This window comes from Hemitrygon akajei, chromosome 1 (assembly GCF_048418815.1).
Source record: "Hemitrygon akajei chromosome 1, sHemAka1.3, whole genome shotgun sequence".
Classification (NCBI taxonomy): domain Eukaryota; kingdom Metazoa; phylum Chordata; class Chondrichthyes; order Myliobatiformes; family Dasyatidae; genus Hemitrygon; species Hemitrygon akajei.
In genome coordinates, this window is record NC_133124.1 from 149,086,911 (window position 1) to 149,100,260 (window position 13,350).

A 13,350-nucleotide genomic window follows, 5' to 3' on the forward strand; every position below is an offset into this window, starting at 1 on the left:
GCAGCTTCTTTTGGTCCTGTGCAGTAGCTCCTCCATACCAGACAGTGATGCAGCCTGTCAGAATGCTCTCCACAGTACAACTATAGAAGTTTTTGAGTGTATTTGGTGACATGCCAAATCACTTCAAACTCCTAATAAAGTATAGCCGCTATCTTGCCTTCTTTATAACTACATCAACATGTTGAGACCAGGTTAGATCCTCAGAGATCTTGACACCTAGGAACTTGAAGCTGCTCACTCTCTCCACTTCTGATCCCTCTAAGAGGATTGGTATGTGTTCCTTTGTCTTACCGTTCCTGAAGTCCACAATCAGCTCTTTCGTCTTACTGACATTGAGTGCCAGGTTGTTGCTGTGGCACCACTCCACCAGTTGGTATACCTCATTCCAGTACGCCCTCTCGTCACCACCTGAGATTCTACCAACAACAGTTGTGTAATCAGCAAATTTGTAGATGGTATTTGAGCTATGCCCAGCCACAGAGTCACGTGTATATAGAGAGTAGAGCAGTGGGCTAAGCACACACCCCTAAGGTGTGCCCATATTGATTGTCAGCGAGGAGGAGATGTTATCACCAATCTGCACAGACTGTGGTCTTCCGGTTAGGAAGTTGAGGATCCAATTGCAGAGGGAGGTACAGAGGCCGAGTTTCTGCAACTTCTCAATCAGGATTGTGAGAATAATGGTATTAAATGCTGAGCTATAGTCAATGAACAGCATCCTGACATAGGTGTTTGCGTTGTCTAGATGGTCTAAAGACGTGTGGAGAGCCATTGAGATTGTGTCTGCCATTGACCTATTGTGACGATGAGCAAAATGCAATGGATCCAGGTCCTTGCTGAGACAGGAGTTCAGTCTAGTCCTGACCAACCTCTCAAAGCATTTCATCACTGTCGATGTGAGTGTTACCGGGTGATAGTCATTAAGGCAGCCCACATTATTCTTTTTAGGCACTGGTATAATTGTTGCCTTTTTGAAGCAAGTGGGAACTCCTGTCCGTAGCAGTGAGAGGTTGAAAATGTTCTTGAATACTCCCACTAGTTGGTTGTCACAGGTTTTCAGAGCCTTACCAGGTACTCCATCGGGACCTTCCACCTTGCGAGGGTTCACCCTCTTTAAAGACATTAACATCTGCCTCTGAGACGGAGATCACAGGGTCATCAGGTGCAGCAGGGATCTTCACAGCTGTAGTTGTGTTCTCCCTTTCAAAACCAGCATAGAAGGCATTGAGATCATCTGGTAAATGATCGAATTAGATCATCTAATCATCGCTACCATTCATACTGTTGGGTTTCGCTTTGTAGGAAGTAATGTCTTGCAAGCCCTGCCAGAGTTGCCGTTCATCTGATGTCGCCTCCAACCTTGTTTGAAATGGTCTCTTCGCCCTTGAAGTAGCCCTCCGCAAATCATACCTGGTTTTCTGGTACAGGCCTGGGTCGCCAGACTTGAATACCACAAATCTAGCCTTCAGCAGACGACGTACCGCCTGGTTCATCCATGGCATTTGGTTTGGGAATGTACAGTAAGTCTTTGTGGACCACACACTCATCCACACAGGCTTTAATGAAGTCGGTAACAACTGCAGCATACTCGAGATTCAAAGATGAATCCCTGAATACAGTCCAGTCCACCGATTCAAAGCAATCCTGTCAGCACTTCTGTGCTTCCCTTGTCCATAGTCAGCAAAAACTTCAGCAAATTTCTACAGGTGTACCTTCTATCACCATCTGGTATGGAAGCCCACTGCACAGGATTGAATAAAGCTGCAGAGGATTGTAAACTCCGGAAGCTCCCTGATGGGAACTAGCCACCCCCCCCAAGCATTGAGAACATCTTCAAAAGACAATGCATCAAAAATGGAGCATCCTTCAGTAAGGATCCCCATCACTCAGACATTGACACCACCCAGCTGGGTTCCATGGTAGCGTAGGTTGGAATTAAATCGAGGTTGCTGGGCAGCACTGCTTAAAGGACCAGAAGGGCCTACTCTGCACTGTATTGCTAAATAAAATAATATAGCCCTCTGTTACTACCACTGACAGACGTGTATATTTCTTATTGTAATTTATATCTTGTTGTGTATTTCACTGTACTGTTGCTGCAAAATAACAACTTTCACAACATATTTCAGTGGTAATGACACTGATTGCGAAACTGAATTTGGAAACCTAAAATGCTGGAGGAACTCTTCAGGAAGAAAATGGGCAGTCCACGTTTTTGGGTTGAAGCTCTCCATTTTGCCAAAACGTTACTACTTGTCCGCCCTTATCCTCGATTTAGGCACTTCATAGAATCTGTTACTTAGAGTAAGATTTTACCTCTGCTCTAAAATTTCCAAAGTAGCTTGGATTCATGTAATTAGATTCAGTGACACTCCCATGAAGCATCTCAGAGTAGTTTGGTATGTTATATTATTCAAGACACTGCCAGATACTGCATTAGCCTTAGAAACAAATTGCTGGAAATATTCAATAGATTGGGCAGCAAAGCCAAGAACTAATAATAATCATAAGCATTGCTTCCTCTCCATGGGTGCTGCCTGAACTGCAGCAACTCTGAAGAGTAACACACAAAGTGATGGAGGAACTGAACAGGTCACGTATCACCTATGGGTCCAGTCAGTCATTTTATCTGACTGAAAAATCCGCTATCCATTTCCCACCACAGAAGCTGCCTGACATATTGAATTCCTCCAGATTCTTTGAATAACATCTCTGAAGATCTATCCTGGGCTCAACATATTGATACAATTATGAAGAAGGCATGCTAGTAGTTATACTTCATTAGAGGTTTGAAGGGAATTGGTATGACACAAAAGACCAAAGAAAATTTCTACAGATGTACTGTATTCTAACTGGTTGCATTACTGTCTGGTTTGGTGGGGGGGGTGGGGGTGGGTTGTGGAAAGAGACCACTGCACAGGATTGAAAAAAGCTCAGAAGGTTGTAAACTCAACCAGTTTCATCTTGGGCACTAGTCTCCCCAGCACTGAGGACATCTTCAATAGATAATGCCTCATAAAGGTGGCATCTATCATTAAGGACCCTCACTATCCAGGACATGCCCTCATCTCGTTGCTACTATCATGGAAAAGGTACATAAATACAAGATATTCTGCAGATACTGAAGGAACTCAGCCTACATACCATGCAGCATCTATGGAGAGGAATAAACAGTTGACATTTTGGGCCAAAACCCTCCATCACAACTGGAGGAGATACAGGATTCTGAAGACACCATCTTCTTCTTATCATGTCCACAGACAGTCTATACATGGCCCAGCCAGAACGGGACACATTTTTGCGCCTTGTTGTTGAATTTGGCAAGATCTGCAACAGTGCACCTAGTTAACATAGAACCGGTGATTCTGAAACATGCTTTAAGTGAGTATCTTTTGTCATCTCCAGGATCTTGCAGACGAGACGTCTATGGTTCACTGTATCGTAAGCTGCTGACAAGTCTACAGAAACAGTACCTGTTACATCCCTTGCTCAAAACCATCTTCGATATATTGTGTGAGGTTGAGCAGTTGGCCTGTTGTTGATTTGCCAGGGTGGAAACCTGCTGCTCTGGAATGATCTTCTCATCTACCGTTGGTGCTATCCTATTGAGTATCAGGCATTCAAACAGCCTACCGGTGTGGCAAAGCAGTGAGATTGGCCGAAAACTCTTAGGATCTGAGGGATCTTTTCCGGGCTTTAATAGTGCTATTACATGTGACTTCTGCCAAGTATTAGGTAGCTTGTGTGTTGCCAGACAGTGGTTGAACAATTGTACAAGGCATTTCTTTGCTTGCTGTCCAAAATGTTTTATCTGCTCTGATGCTATGTTGTCAAGGCCAATTGCTTTTCCATGTTTTAGACTAGATATACCAATTCCCAGCTCTTCCACGGTGAATGGTCCAGTGAAGCCAGGGTCATTGCTGTACTTCTTCCTATCTAGTTGTGCTCTTGGCAGTTTCTTGCTGGTTTTCACATTTAGGAGCAGCTCGTGTGCAACTTGGTTAGCAGACACATTGGGACGTTGGACAGCTTTCTTGGGATCGCCTCCAAGTTTGTGTATGAGAGACCATGCCTTCTTGCTGTTTTTTGTAAGATCTGTTGTCTCTATCAAGGTGTTCCAGGTGCTTTGACACTCTTGACAGATACCTGACATCACCTTCTCACCAGCAGTATTGTTTCCTCTGAGAAGGGGTCAGATTCAAACATTGAAGCATACTCCCTGCAGAGTCCAGCATTCGCTTTGGTGAGACCAAAGATGTAGTGTGCTCTACAACCTCGGCGATCTTCCTTTTGGCTGTTTTCTGGACAGCTTTTGCAAACAAGTTGTAGTGCTCAGGTAGTGGTTTAGTACGTTTAACCTTATGGTCAAGTGCTCTTGTGAACCCGTTCCAATCGGCCTTCTTGTAGTTGAAGTGCCTTTTGAATGGTACGATGGTTGGTAACACTGCTGCGCTGCATTTATCTGAATACCAATAGGACTGTGCTGTGTCTGTGGTATTGGGACTGTGACAAGCTTCTTGCAGAGGCCAGCGATGTTGTTGCTGACAATGGCAAGATCTGGGTTGTAACTGCACTTCCAGTGGGCACTGTGGAAGGAGCCTGGCAGTTTAGGATTGCAGATGAGACTAAGCTGGTTAGCGTCCATCCATTCTTCGAAAGCTTCTCCATCGGTGTTAGACTCCTTGTATCCCCATTGGGTACTGGGATAAAGTCTCCAATGATGATCTGTGGTTTACTGTGCAGGTCAGATACAGGGTTAGAGAAGCTGAAAACTGTGCCCAGTGGCTTGTACACTGAGGTCACTACTACTGTGCTCAGCTCTACAGTTAGAATTTCAAAGTTGTCCTCCTCTGTTTTAAAAGTGGCTTCTACAACTGAACCAGCTCTAACAAATTGTCATGGTTCTGGTTGGCTGTTCCCCTTTAATGCTTCTTTTCCCTGATGATGCCCTAATTTCAGTCATTAGATCTCCATTTGCTGCTAGTTTACTCAATTACAGTACACCTGGTTTTCATCAGAGACTGGGAAATAAATACGATGGTGTCACAATCACAGGTTGCCAGTTTGTTGGTCTATTCCCATGTGATAACTTTGTTTCTTGACTGCTTAGAACCGTTTGTCCTAAGTTCAGCTCCAGTTTCAAGATATTCTATGAAAACCCCATCTCTGTGTCAAGACTCCATATCAGAATCCGTGCCAAGATTCCTCTGGTTTGCTGTTCAACGTTCACGCCTGCACCCTCATCCCCAACTCAAACTCTGTGCCCGTGTCCTGCACTTGGGTTCTGCTCATTCGCTCTGTGCAACACAAATACAGCACTGCCATATTGTTGATGAGGTCTTTCAATAACCAGGGACATTCCTGGTATTTCTGGGCAGCTGTTTTCGCTTCCTCTGTGTGTCTCCTGCAGGCAGAGGACATCACATTGCTACTCGTTGCATAATGTAGTAAGGATGTTTTGTTTAGCTGCAGAAAATCCTTCAACGTTAGTAGATATAACCGTCAATGCCGGTCTTGAAAAAGACCAGTGTTTCTGACATCAATGACCTCTGTCTTCAGGCATGAACAAATGAATGGTACAAAAATGTTGAATACACTACTTAATTGGTTGAAACAGGGCCGTGATGTGAACACTTCTACCTTGGCCCCGAAGACACCATAAGAATAGCCTAATTCTGCTTCTATGTTTTGTTTTATGAAGACAGCATAAGATCATAAAACAAAACATGGGAATAGAATTAGGCTATTCAGCCCATCGAGTCTGCTCTGCCATTTCAGCCCCAATCTCCTGACTTCTCCCTGGATCCCTTGCTCCCAGACCAATCAGGAACTTATCACCCTCTGCCTTAAATATACATAAAGTCTTGGCCTTCACAGCTGGCTGTTGCAGTGAATTCCACAGATTCACCACTCTCGGGCAAAAAAAATTCCTCCACATCTCTGTTCTAAAACAACACCCCTATTCTGAGGTTGTCTATAGACTATCCCACCATAGGAAATATCTTTTTCACATCCACTCTATCAAGCCTTTCACTATTGATAGGTCTCAGTGAGATCACTCCTCTTTCTTTCGAATTCCAGTGAATACAGGCCCAGAGCCGTCAAATGCTCTTTATATGACAAGCCATTCAAACCTAGAACCATTTTCATGAACCTCCTTTGAATCCTCTCCAGTTTCAGTACATCCTTTCTAAGATAAGGGGCCCAGAACTGCTCACAATACTCCAAGTGAGGCCTCACCAGTGCTTTATAAGGATTCAACATTAAATCCTTATTTTTATAATGTAGTCTTTTTGAAATGAATGCTAATATCGCATTTGCTTTTTCAGCACACGCGCCTTAGTTTTTGTATTTTCTCACCATTTAGGAAATACTCTTTTACACTTTATGTATCTGAAGAAACTTTAGTATCCTCTTTAATATTATTGGCTAGCTTACTTTCATGTTCCATCTTTACCTTCTTAATGACCTGTTTAGTTGCCTTCTGCTGGTATTTGAAAGTTTCCCAATCTTTTACTTTCCCAATGAGTTTTACTCTATTATATGTTCTCTCTTTGGCTTTTATGATGACTTTGACTTCTCTTGTTAGCCACGGTTGTGTCATTTTTCCTTTAGAATATGCCTTCATCTTTGGGATGTATATATACTGCGCCTCCCAAATTATTTCCAGAAATTTCAGCCATCGCTGCTCTGTCATCATCCCTGCCGGTGTTCTTTTCCAATCAATTCTGGCCAGCTCCTCTTTCATGTGTCTGTAATTCCCTTTACTCCACTGTAATACTGATACATCAGACTTTAGCTTCTCCTCAAAATTCAGGGTGAATTCAATTATATTATGATCAGGTTCCCCGATGGTTCTTTTACTTTAAGCTCTCTAATCAATTCCACAACATCCAGAACAGCTGATCTAGTCGGCTCAACAATGTGCTGCTCTAAAAAGCCATCTTGTAGGCATTCTAGAAAATTCTCCCTCCCGTAATCCAGCACCTACCTGATTTTTCCAATCTCCCTGCATATTGAAGTCCTCCATGACTATCCCAGCATTGCCTTTTGGTGTGCATTTTCTGCCTCCCATTGTAATTGGTAGGCCACATCCTTACTACTGTTTGGGGTCTGGATATAACTCCCATCAGGGTACTTTTACCCTTACAGTTCCTGAGCTCTATCCACAATGATTGAACAGCTTTCGATCCTACGTTAATGATTTGAATTCATCTTTTACAGCAACGCCATCCCCTTTGCCTTTGTGCCTATCCTTTCAATACAATGTGTCTCCATGGACATGAAGCTCCCAGTGATAATCTTCTTCCAGCCATGATTCAGTGACGCCTACATCAAACCTGCCAATCTGCAAACTGTGCTGCAAGATCATCTACTGTACCTTATTCCATTTTATGTGTGCATTCAGTTGTAACAGCTTCAGTCCTGTATTCACCCTTTTTGACTTTGACACTCAATGTTTTAGAAATAGCTTATAGCTTTAGGTATATATATGTACATACACACAGTGCTATAAAAAGTATTCCCCCCCCTCACCCCGCTTTGAAGTTTTCATGCTCTATTCTTGTACAACATTGAATCACAGTGGATTTAATTTGGCTTTTCTGACACTGATCAACAGAAAAAGACTCTTTCATGTCAAAGTGAAAACAGATCTCTACAAAGTGATCTAAATTAATTACAAACATAAAACACAAAATAATTGATATGACACATCAACTTATCACCGGTGCAGCCAGTAATTGGTTGTGGAAGTCACATATTAGTTAAGTGGAGATCACTGTGTGCGGGCAAGGTGTTTCAATTGATTGTAGTAAAAATACACCTGTATCTGGAAGGTTCAACTGCTGGTGAGTCAGTATCCTGGCAAAAACTACACCACGAAGACAAAAGGTTATTGAAAAGCGCAAGTCAGGAGATGGATACAAGAAAATTTCCAGGTCATTGAGTATTCCTTGGAGAACAGTGAAATCAATCATCAAGAAGTGGAAAGAATATGGCACAGCTGTAAATCTGCCTAGAGCAGGCTGTCCTCAAAAACTGAATGATCGTGCAAGAAGGGGACTAGTGAGGGAGGTCACCAAGAGACCTGTGACAATTCTGGAGGAGTTGGAAGCTTCAGTGGCTGAGATGGGAGAGACTGCGCATACAACAACTGTTGCTCAGGTGATTCACCAATCATGGCTTTATGGGAGGGTGGCAAAGAAAAAATCACTGTTGAAAAAAACTCACATGAAATCTCAGCTAGAGTTTTCCAGAAGGCAAGCAGGAGACTCTGAAGACAGCTGGAAGAAGGTACAACTGTTTGATAAAACAAGAATTGAGCTTTGTAGCCATCAGACTAAATACTATGTTTGGCTTAAGCCAAACAGCGCACATCATCAAAAACTCACCATCCCTACAGTGAAGCATGGTGGTGGCTGCATCTTGCTGTGGGGATGCTTCACTGCATCAGGCCCTGGAAAGCTTCTGAAGGTAGAGGGTCAAATGAATGCAGCAAAATACAGGGAATTTCTGGAGGAAAATCTGATGCAGTCTGCAAGAGAACTGCAACTTGGGAGAAGATTTGTTTTCCAGCAAATCAATGACCCTAAGCATAAAGCCAAAACTACACACGAATGGCTTAAAAACAACAAAGTTAATAACCATATAATAATCACAGCATGGAAACAGGCCATCTCGGCCCTCCTAGTCTGTGCCGAACTCTTAATCTCACCTAGTCCCACCTACCCGCACTCAGCCCATAACCCTCCACTCCTTTCCTGTCCATATACCTATCCAATTTTACCTTAAATGACACAACTGAACTGGCCTCTACTACTTCTACAGGAAGCTCATTCCACACAGCTATCACTCTCTGAGTAAAGAAATACCCCCTCGTGTTTCCCTTAAACTTTTGCCCCCTAACTCTCAAATCATGTCCTCTCATTTGAATCTCCCCTACTCTCAATGGAAACAGCCTATTCACGTCAACTCTATCTATCCCTCTCAAAATTTTAAATACCTCAATCAAATCCCCCCTCAACCTTCTACGCTCCAATGAATAGAGACCTAACTTGTTCAACCTTTCTCTGTAACTTAAGTGCTGAAACCCAGGTAACATCCTAGTAAATCGTCTCTGCACCCTCTCTAATTTATTGATATCTTTCCTATAATTCGGTGACCAGAACTGTACACAATATTCCAAATTTGGCCTTACCAATGCCTTGTACAATTTTAACATTACATCCCAACTTCTGTACTCAAAGCTCTGATTTATAAAGGCCAGCGTTCCAAAAGCCTTCTTCACCACCCTATCTACATGAGACTCCACCTTCAGGGAACTATGCACTGTTATTCCTAGATCTCTCTGTTCCACTGCATTCCTCAATGCCCTACCATTTACCCTGTATGTTCTATTTGGATAATTCCTGCCAAAATGTAGAACCTCACACTTCTCAGCATTAAACTCCATCTGCCAACGTTCAACCCATTCTTCTAACCGGCATAAATCTCCCTGCAAGCTTTGAAAACCCTCCTCATTATCCACAACACCTCCTACCTTAGTATCATCAGCATACTTACTAATCCAATTTACCACCCCATCATCCAGATCATTTATGTATATTACAAACAAAGGACCTGGAGCGGCCAAGTCGGAGTCCAGACCTCAATCCAATTGAGAATTTGTGGTTGGACTTGAAAAGGGCTGTCCACCTTACTAGGTAGAGAGGGAGAGAGAGAGGGAGAGTAAGGCTACGTCCACACTGTACTGGATAAATCTGTAAACGAAGCTTTTTCTCTTCGTTTTTACCCTCTGTCTACACTGAAACGGCATTTTCGTCCCCCAAAACCGGAGCTTTTCAGAAACGTTTTCCAGGGTGTGTAATTTTGAAAATGCTGCTTGGGCAGATCAGTGAGGACGGGGTAACCAGAAAAATCTGAAAACGCTGTCAGACGGCAGTGCGCTATTTCAGTGTTTTCCTGAATGCAACCTAACAATTTCAGAACAGACAGCAACGAGACTGAAGCCAGAAGAGTTAGAAATGTACTCACCAAATACTTTGAGCCATAACTTACTGAATAAATAAGTATACTCACTTTGCCCTGTTTTCTGTCCTTGCTCGTATGAAGATGGTTTACCTATTTATGCAAGTACTTCTCTGACAATAGATGTGTAACAGCCTAAGGTAACATGGTATGGAAATACAAGATAATACTGATGCAGACATGTTTTATACATTTGACAAGGGGCTTTATTAATGCAACAGAGTTCATCAATTTTTCAATGTTTGTCGTCAGCTGGGTCACACTGTCCATGAACTCCCTGTTGGTTGCTTCCGTACGCTCCAGTATTTGTTTTTTTTAGTTTTATGTCCTCCTGCGTGAGAGCCAACAGCTGTCCGTCGTTTAAGTTTTTCTAGCCTGTAACCGAACAAACGCGCACCAAGTCTTTCACGGCGAGATTCGACACCAAACATGTCACTTATTTTCAGTAGATGTGTCCTGTGCATGCGCAGTAGGAGGAGACTGGCTGAAATATCCGTTTCAACGTGGATAGAGATATTTTTAAAAATGCCTAGTGTGGATGCCTATCGTTTTTACGCGAAGCCGACATTTTCAAAATTATCCGGTCTAGTGTGGATGTAGCCTAAGAGAGAGAGGGAGAAAGGGAGGGAGAGAGGAGAGGGAGAGGGAGAGTGAGAGAGAGCATGAGAGAAAGAGAGACAGACAGACAGACTGTGGTATGTCATATACCAGGTGAAACACAAAATCTTTGGGGTATCTGCAAGTTGTGCCTTTGCTGTGCTTTGCTCAGGCTTGAGAGCTCGGTGGCGAGTGCCGATGCTTTTTTTTGCCGGTGGGGGGAGGTGTATCGTTGCTTGCTGCCGCTTATGCATGGGATGGAAGGGAGCTGGTGAGGGGGAATTCGGGGTTCTAACATTTAATTGTCATTCATTCATTGGGGGGCTCTTCTGTTTTCGTGGACGCTTGCAAAGAGTAAGCATTTCTGGATGCATATTGCATACATTTCTCTGACGTGAAATTGGATCTTTGCACCTTTGAACTCATGATCCCTGTGCAATCTGACAGAGTTTGAGCAGTTTTGTACAGAAGAATGGGGAAAAATTGCAGTGTTCAGATGTGCAAAGCTGAGAGAGACCTGTCCACACAGATTCAAGGCTGTAATTGCTGCCAAAGGTGCATCTACTGAATACTGACTTGAAGGGAGTGAATATTTATGTAATCAATTATTCTGAGTTTTATATATGTCTTTAATTTAGATCACTGTTTTCATCTTGACACAAAAAAGTCTTTTTCTGTTGGGCAGTGTCAAAAAAAGCCGAAGTAAATCGACTGTGATTCAATATTGTAAAACAATAAACATGAAAGCTTCCAATGGGGGGGGAGGGGTAAATACTTTTTAATAGGCACTAAATATATATACAATTTATTGTATATTTAGTGCATTGCACTATATTGCTGTCTCAAAACAACAAATTTCATGATGTACATCAGTGATAATAAGCCTGATTTTTATTCAGATGCCAGCAGCTGTTGTATTTCCAGTATGAAGATTTCCAGTTGCAAGGTTTTACTGTGGTTGTTTTACCAGCACCAAGGAAGAATAAGAGGTAATTCCTAGGATTATGAATGATTTAGATAGGGGAAGAGAAGATATTCATTGCTGTTCACCAATCATTGGACTCAGATGGTTATGGTGCCAGATGGTAAAGTTTTGGCTTTGTAAACTGAAGATCACAGGTTCAAGTCATGTTCATGCCTGCTGACATTTGCCTCTGTGCAGTATTTGGCAGTGCATCATCTGATTATCTTTCCTGATGGAACAACCTGGCTGGCAGTCGTTCTATCGCATTATCTTCACTGTGTTTCTAAGCAGGTGACATTGTTTGTTTTAAAATGTTGGCACATCTTTGTGTGCTGAAAGGTCATACTCTCCTGTAATGTTCTATGTTCTTAAGGTAACAATTGGGACAGGAGGAGGAAGATCTTTAAGCAGAGAGAATGCAAACAGTGGCTAAAAGTGATCTGGATGGACACCTGAAGGGAAAAAAAATTGATATAGAAAAACGATATAGAAAGGGTAACACACACACACACACACACACACACACACACACACACACACACACACACTCACACTCACACTCACACACACACACACACACACACACACACACACACGATGCTGCAGGAACTCAGCAGGAGAGGATTAAAAAGGATTAAAGGATTTGGGACAATTGGGACAAGACTCTTTATCGAGATTTTAAGTGGCATGGAAAGTGAAGCTGCTAGAAACACTCAGTTGATCAAATAGCAGCTGTGGAAAGGGAAATTATGTTTCTTCAGGGTTCAAGATAAATGTATTATCAATGTATGTATATATCTTGAGAGTGTGTGTGTGTGTGTGTGTGTGTGTGTGTGTGTGTGTGTGTGTGTGTGTGTGTGTGTGTGTGTGTGTGTGTGTGTGTGTGTGTGTGTGTGTGTGTGTGTGTGTGTGTATGTATGTATATCTTAAGGTTTATCTTCTTGCAGGCATTCACAGGAGATACAAAGAAATACAGGAGAATGGATGAAAAACACTACAAAGTCGGACAAAGTGCCAAAGGAGACAAACGTCAGATACAAAAAAACAAATAAGAAGTAATAAATTAAATTGAGAATGTGAGTTGTAGAGTCCTGAAAGTGAGTCCATAGATTGAAGGATCAGCTCAGATTTAAGATGAGCGAAATTATCCATGCTGGTAACTTCATTCACCTTAACTATGTCCATAGTTATACTATGTCCAACACTACAATTACTGTTGGATGCATTCCAAGCTAAACCCACCCATGAATTCTGCCCTTTATTCGGTTCCTTATTCTTCAGATGTACCGTGGAGAGCGGTCTCACTTGTTGCATCACCTTCTGGTATGGAGGGGCTACTGCACGGGATCTGAAAAACCGGCAGAGTGTTGTAAACTTAGCCAGCTTTATGATGGGCTCCACGCCATTAAGAACATCTTCAAAAGATGATGCCTCAAGGTGACATGCATCCTTAATAGCCCCTACCACCCAGGATATGCCCTCTCCACCATCAGGGAGGAGGAACACAAGTCTGAAGACAAACACTCAACACTTTAGGAACAATTTCTTCCCCACTGCCATCAGATTTCTGAACAGTCCATGAACCCATAAACTGGGTCTGAGGCTGCCATCAGTCAGTTGACCAGGATATTGCATCCTATCTGTCTAGATACACAAGCCTGGGCAATATGATATGAAGAGCAAGCTGTTGCCCATGTAACTGAAGAAGGGTCTCGGCCCGAAATGTCAACTGTTTACTCTTTTCTGAAGCTGCCTGACCT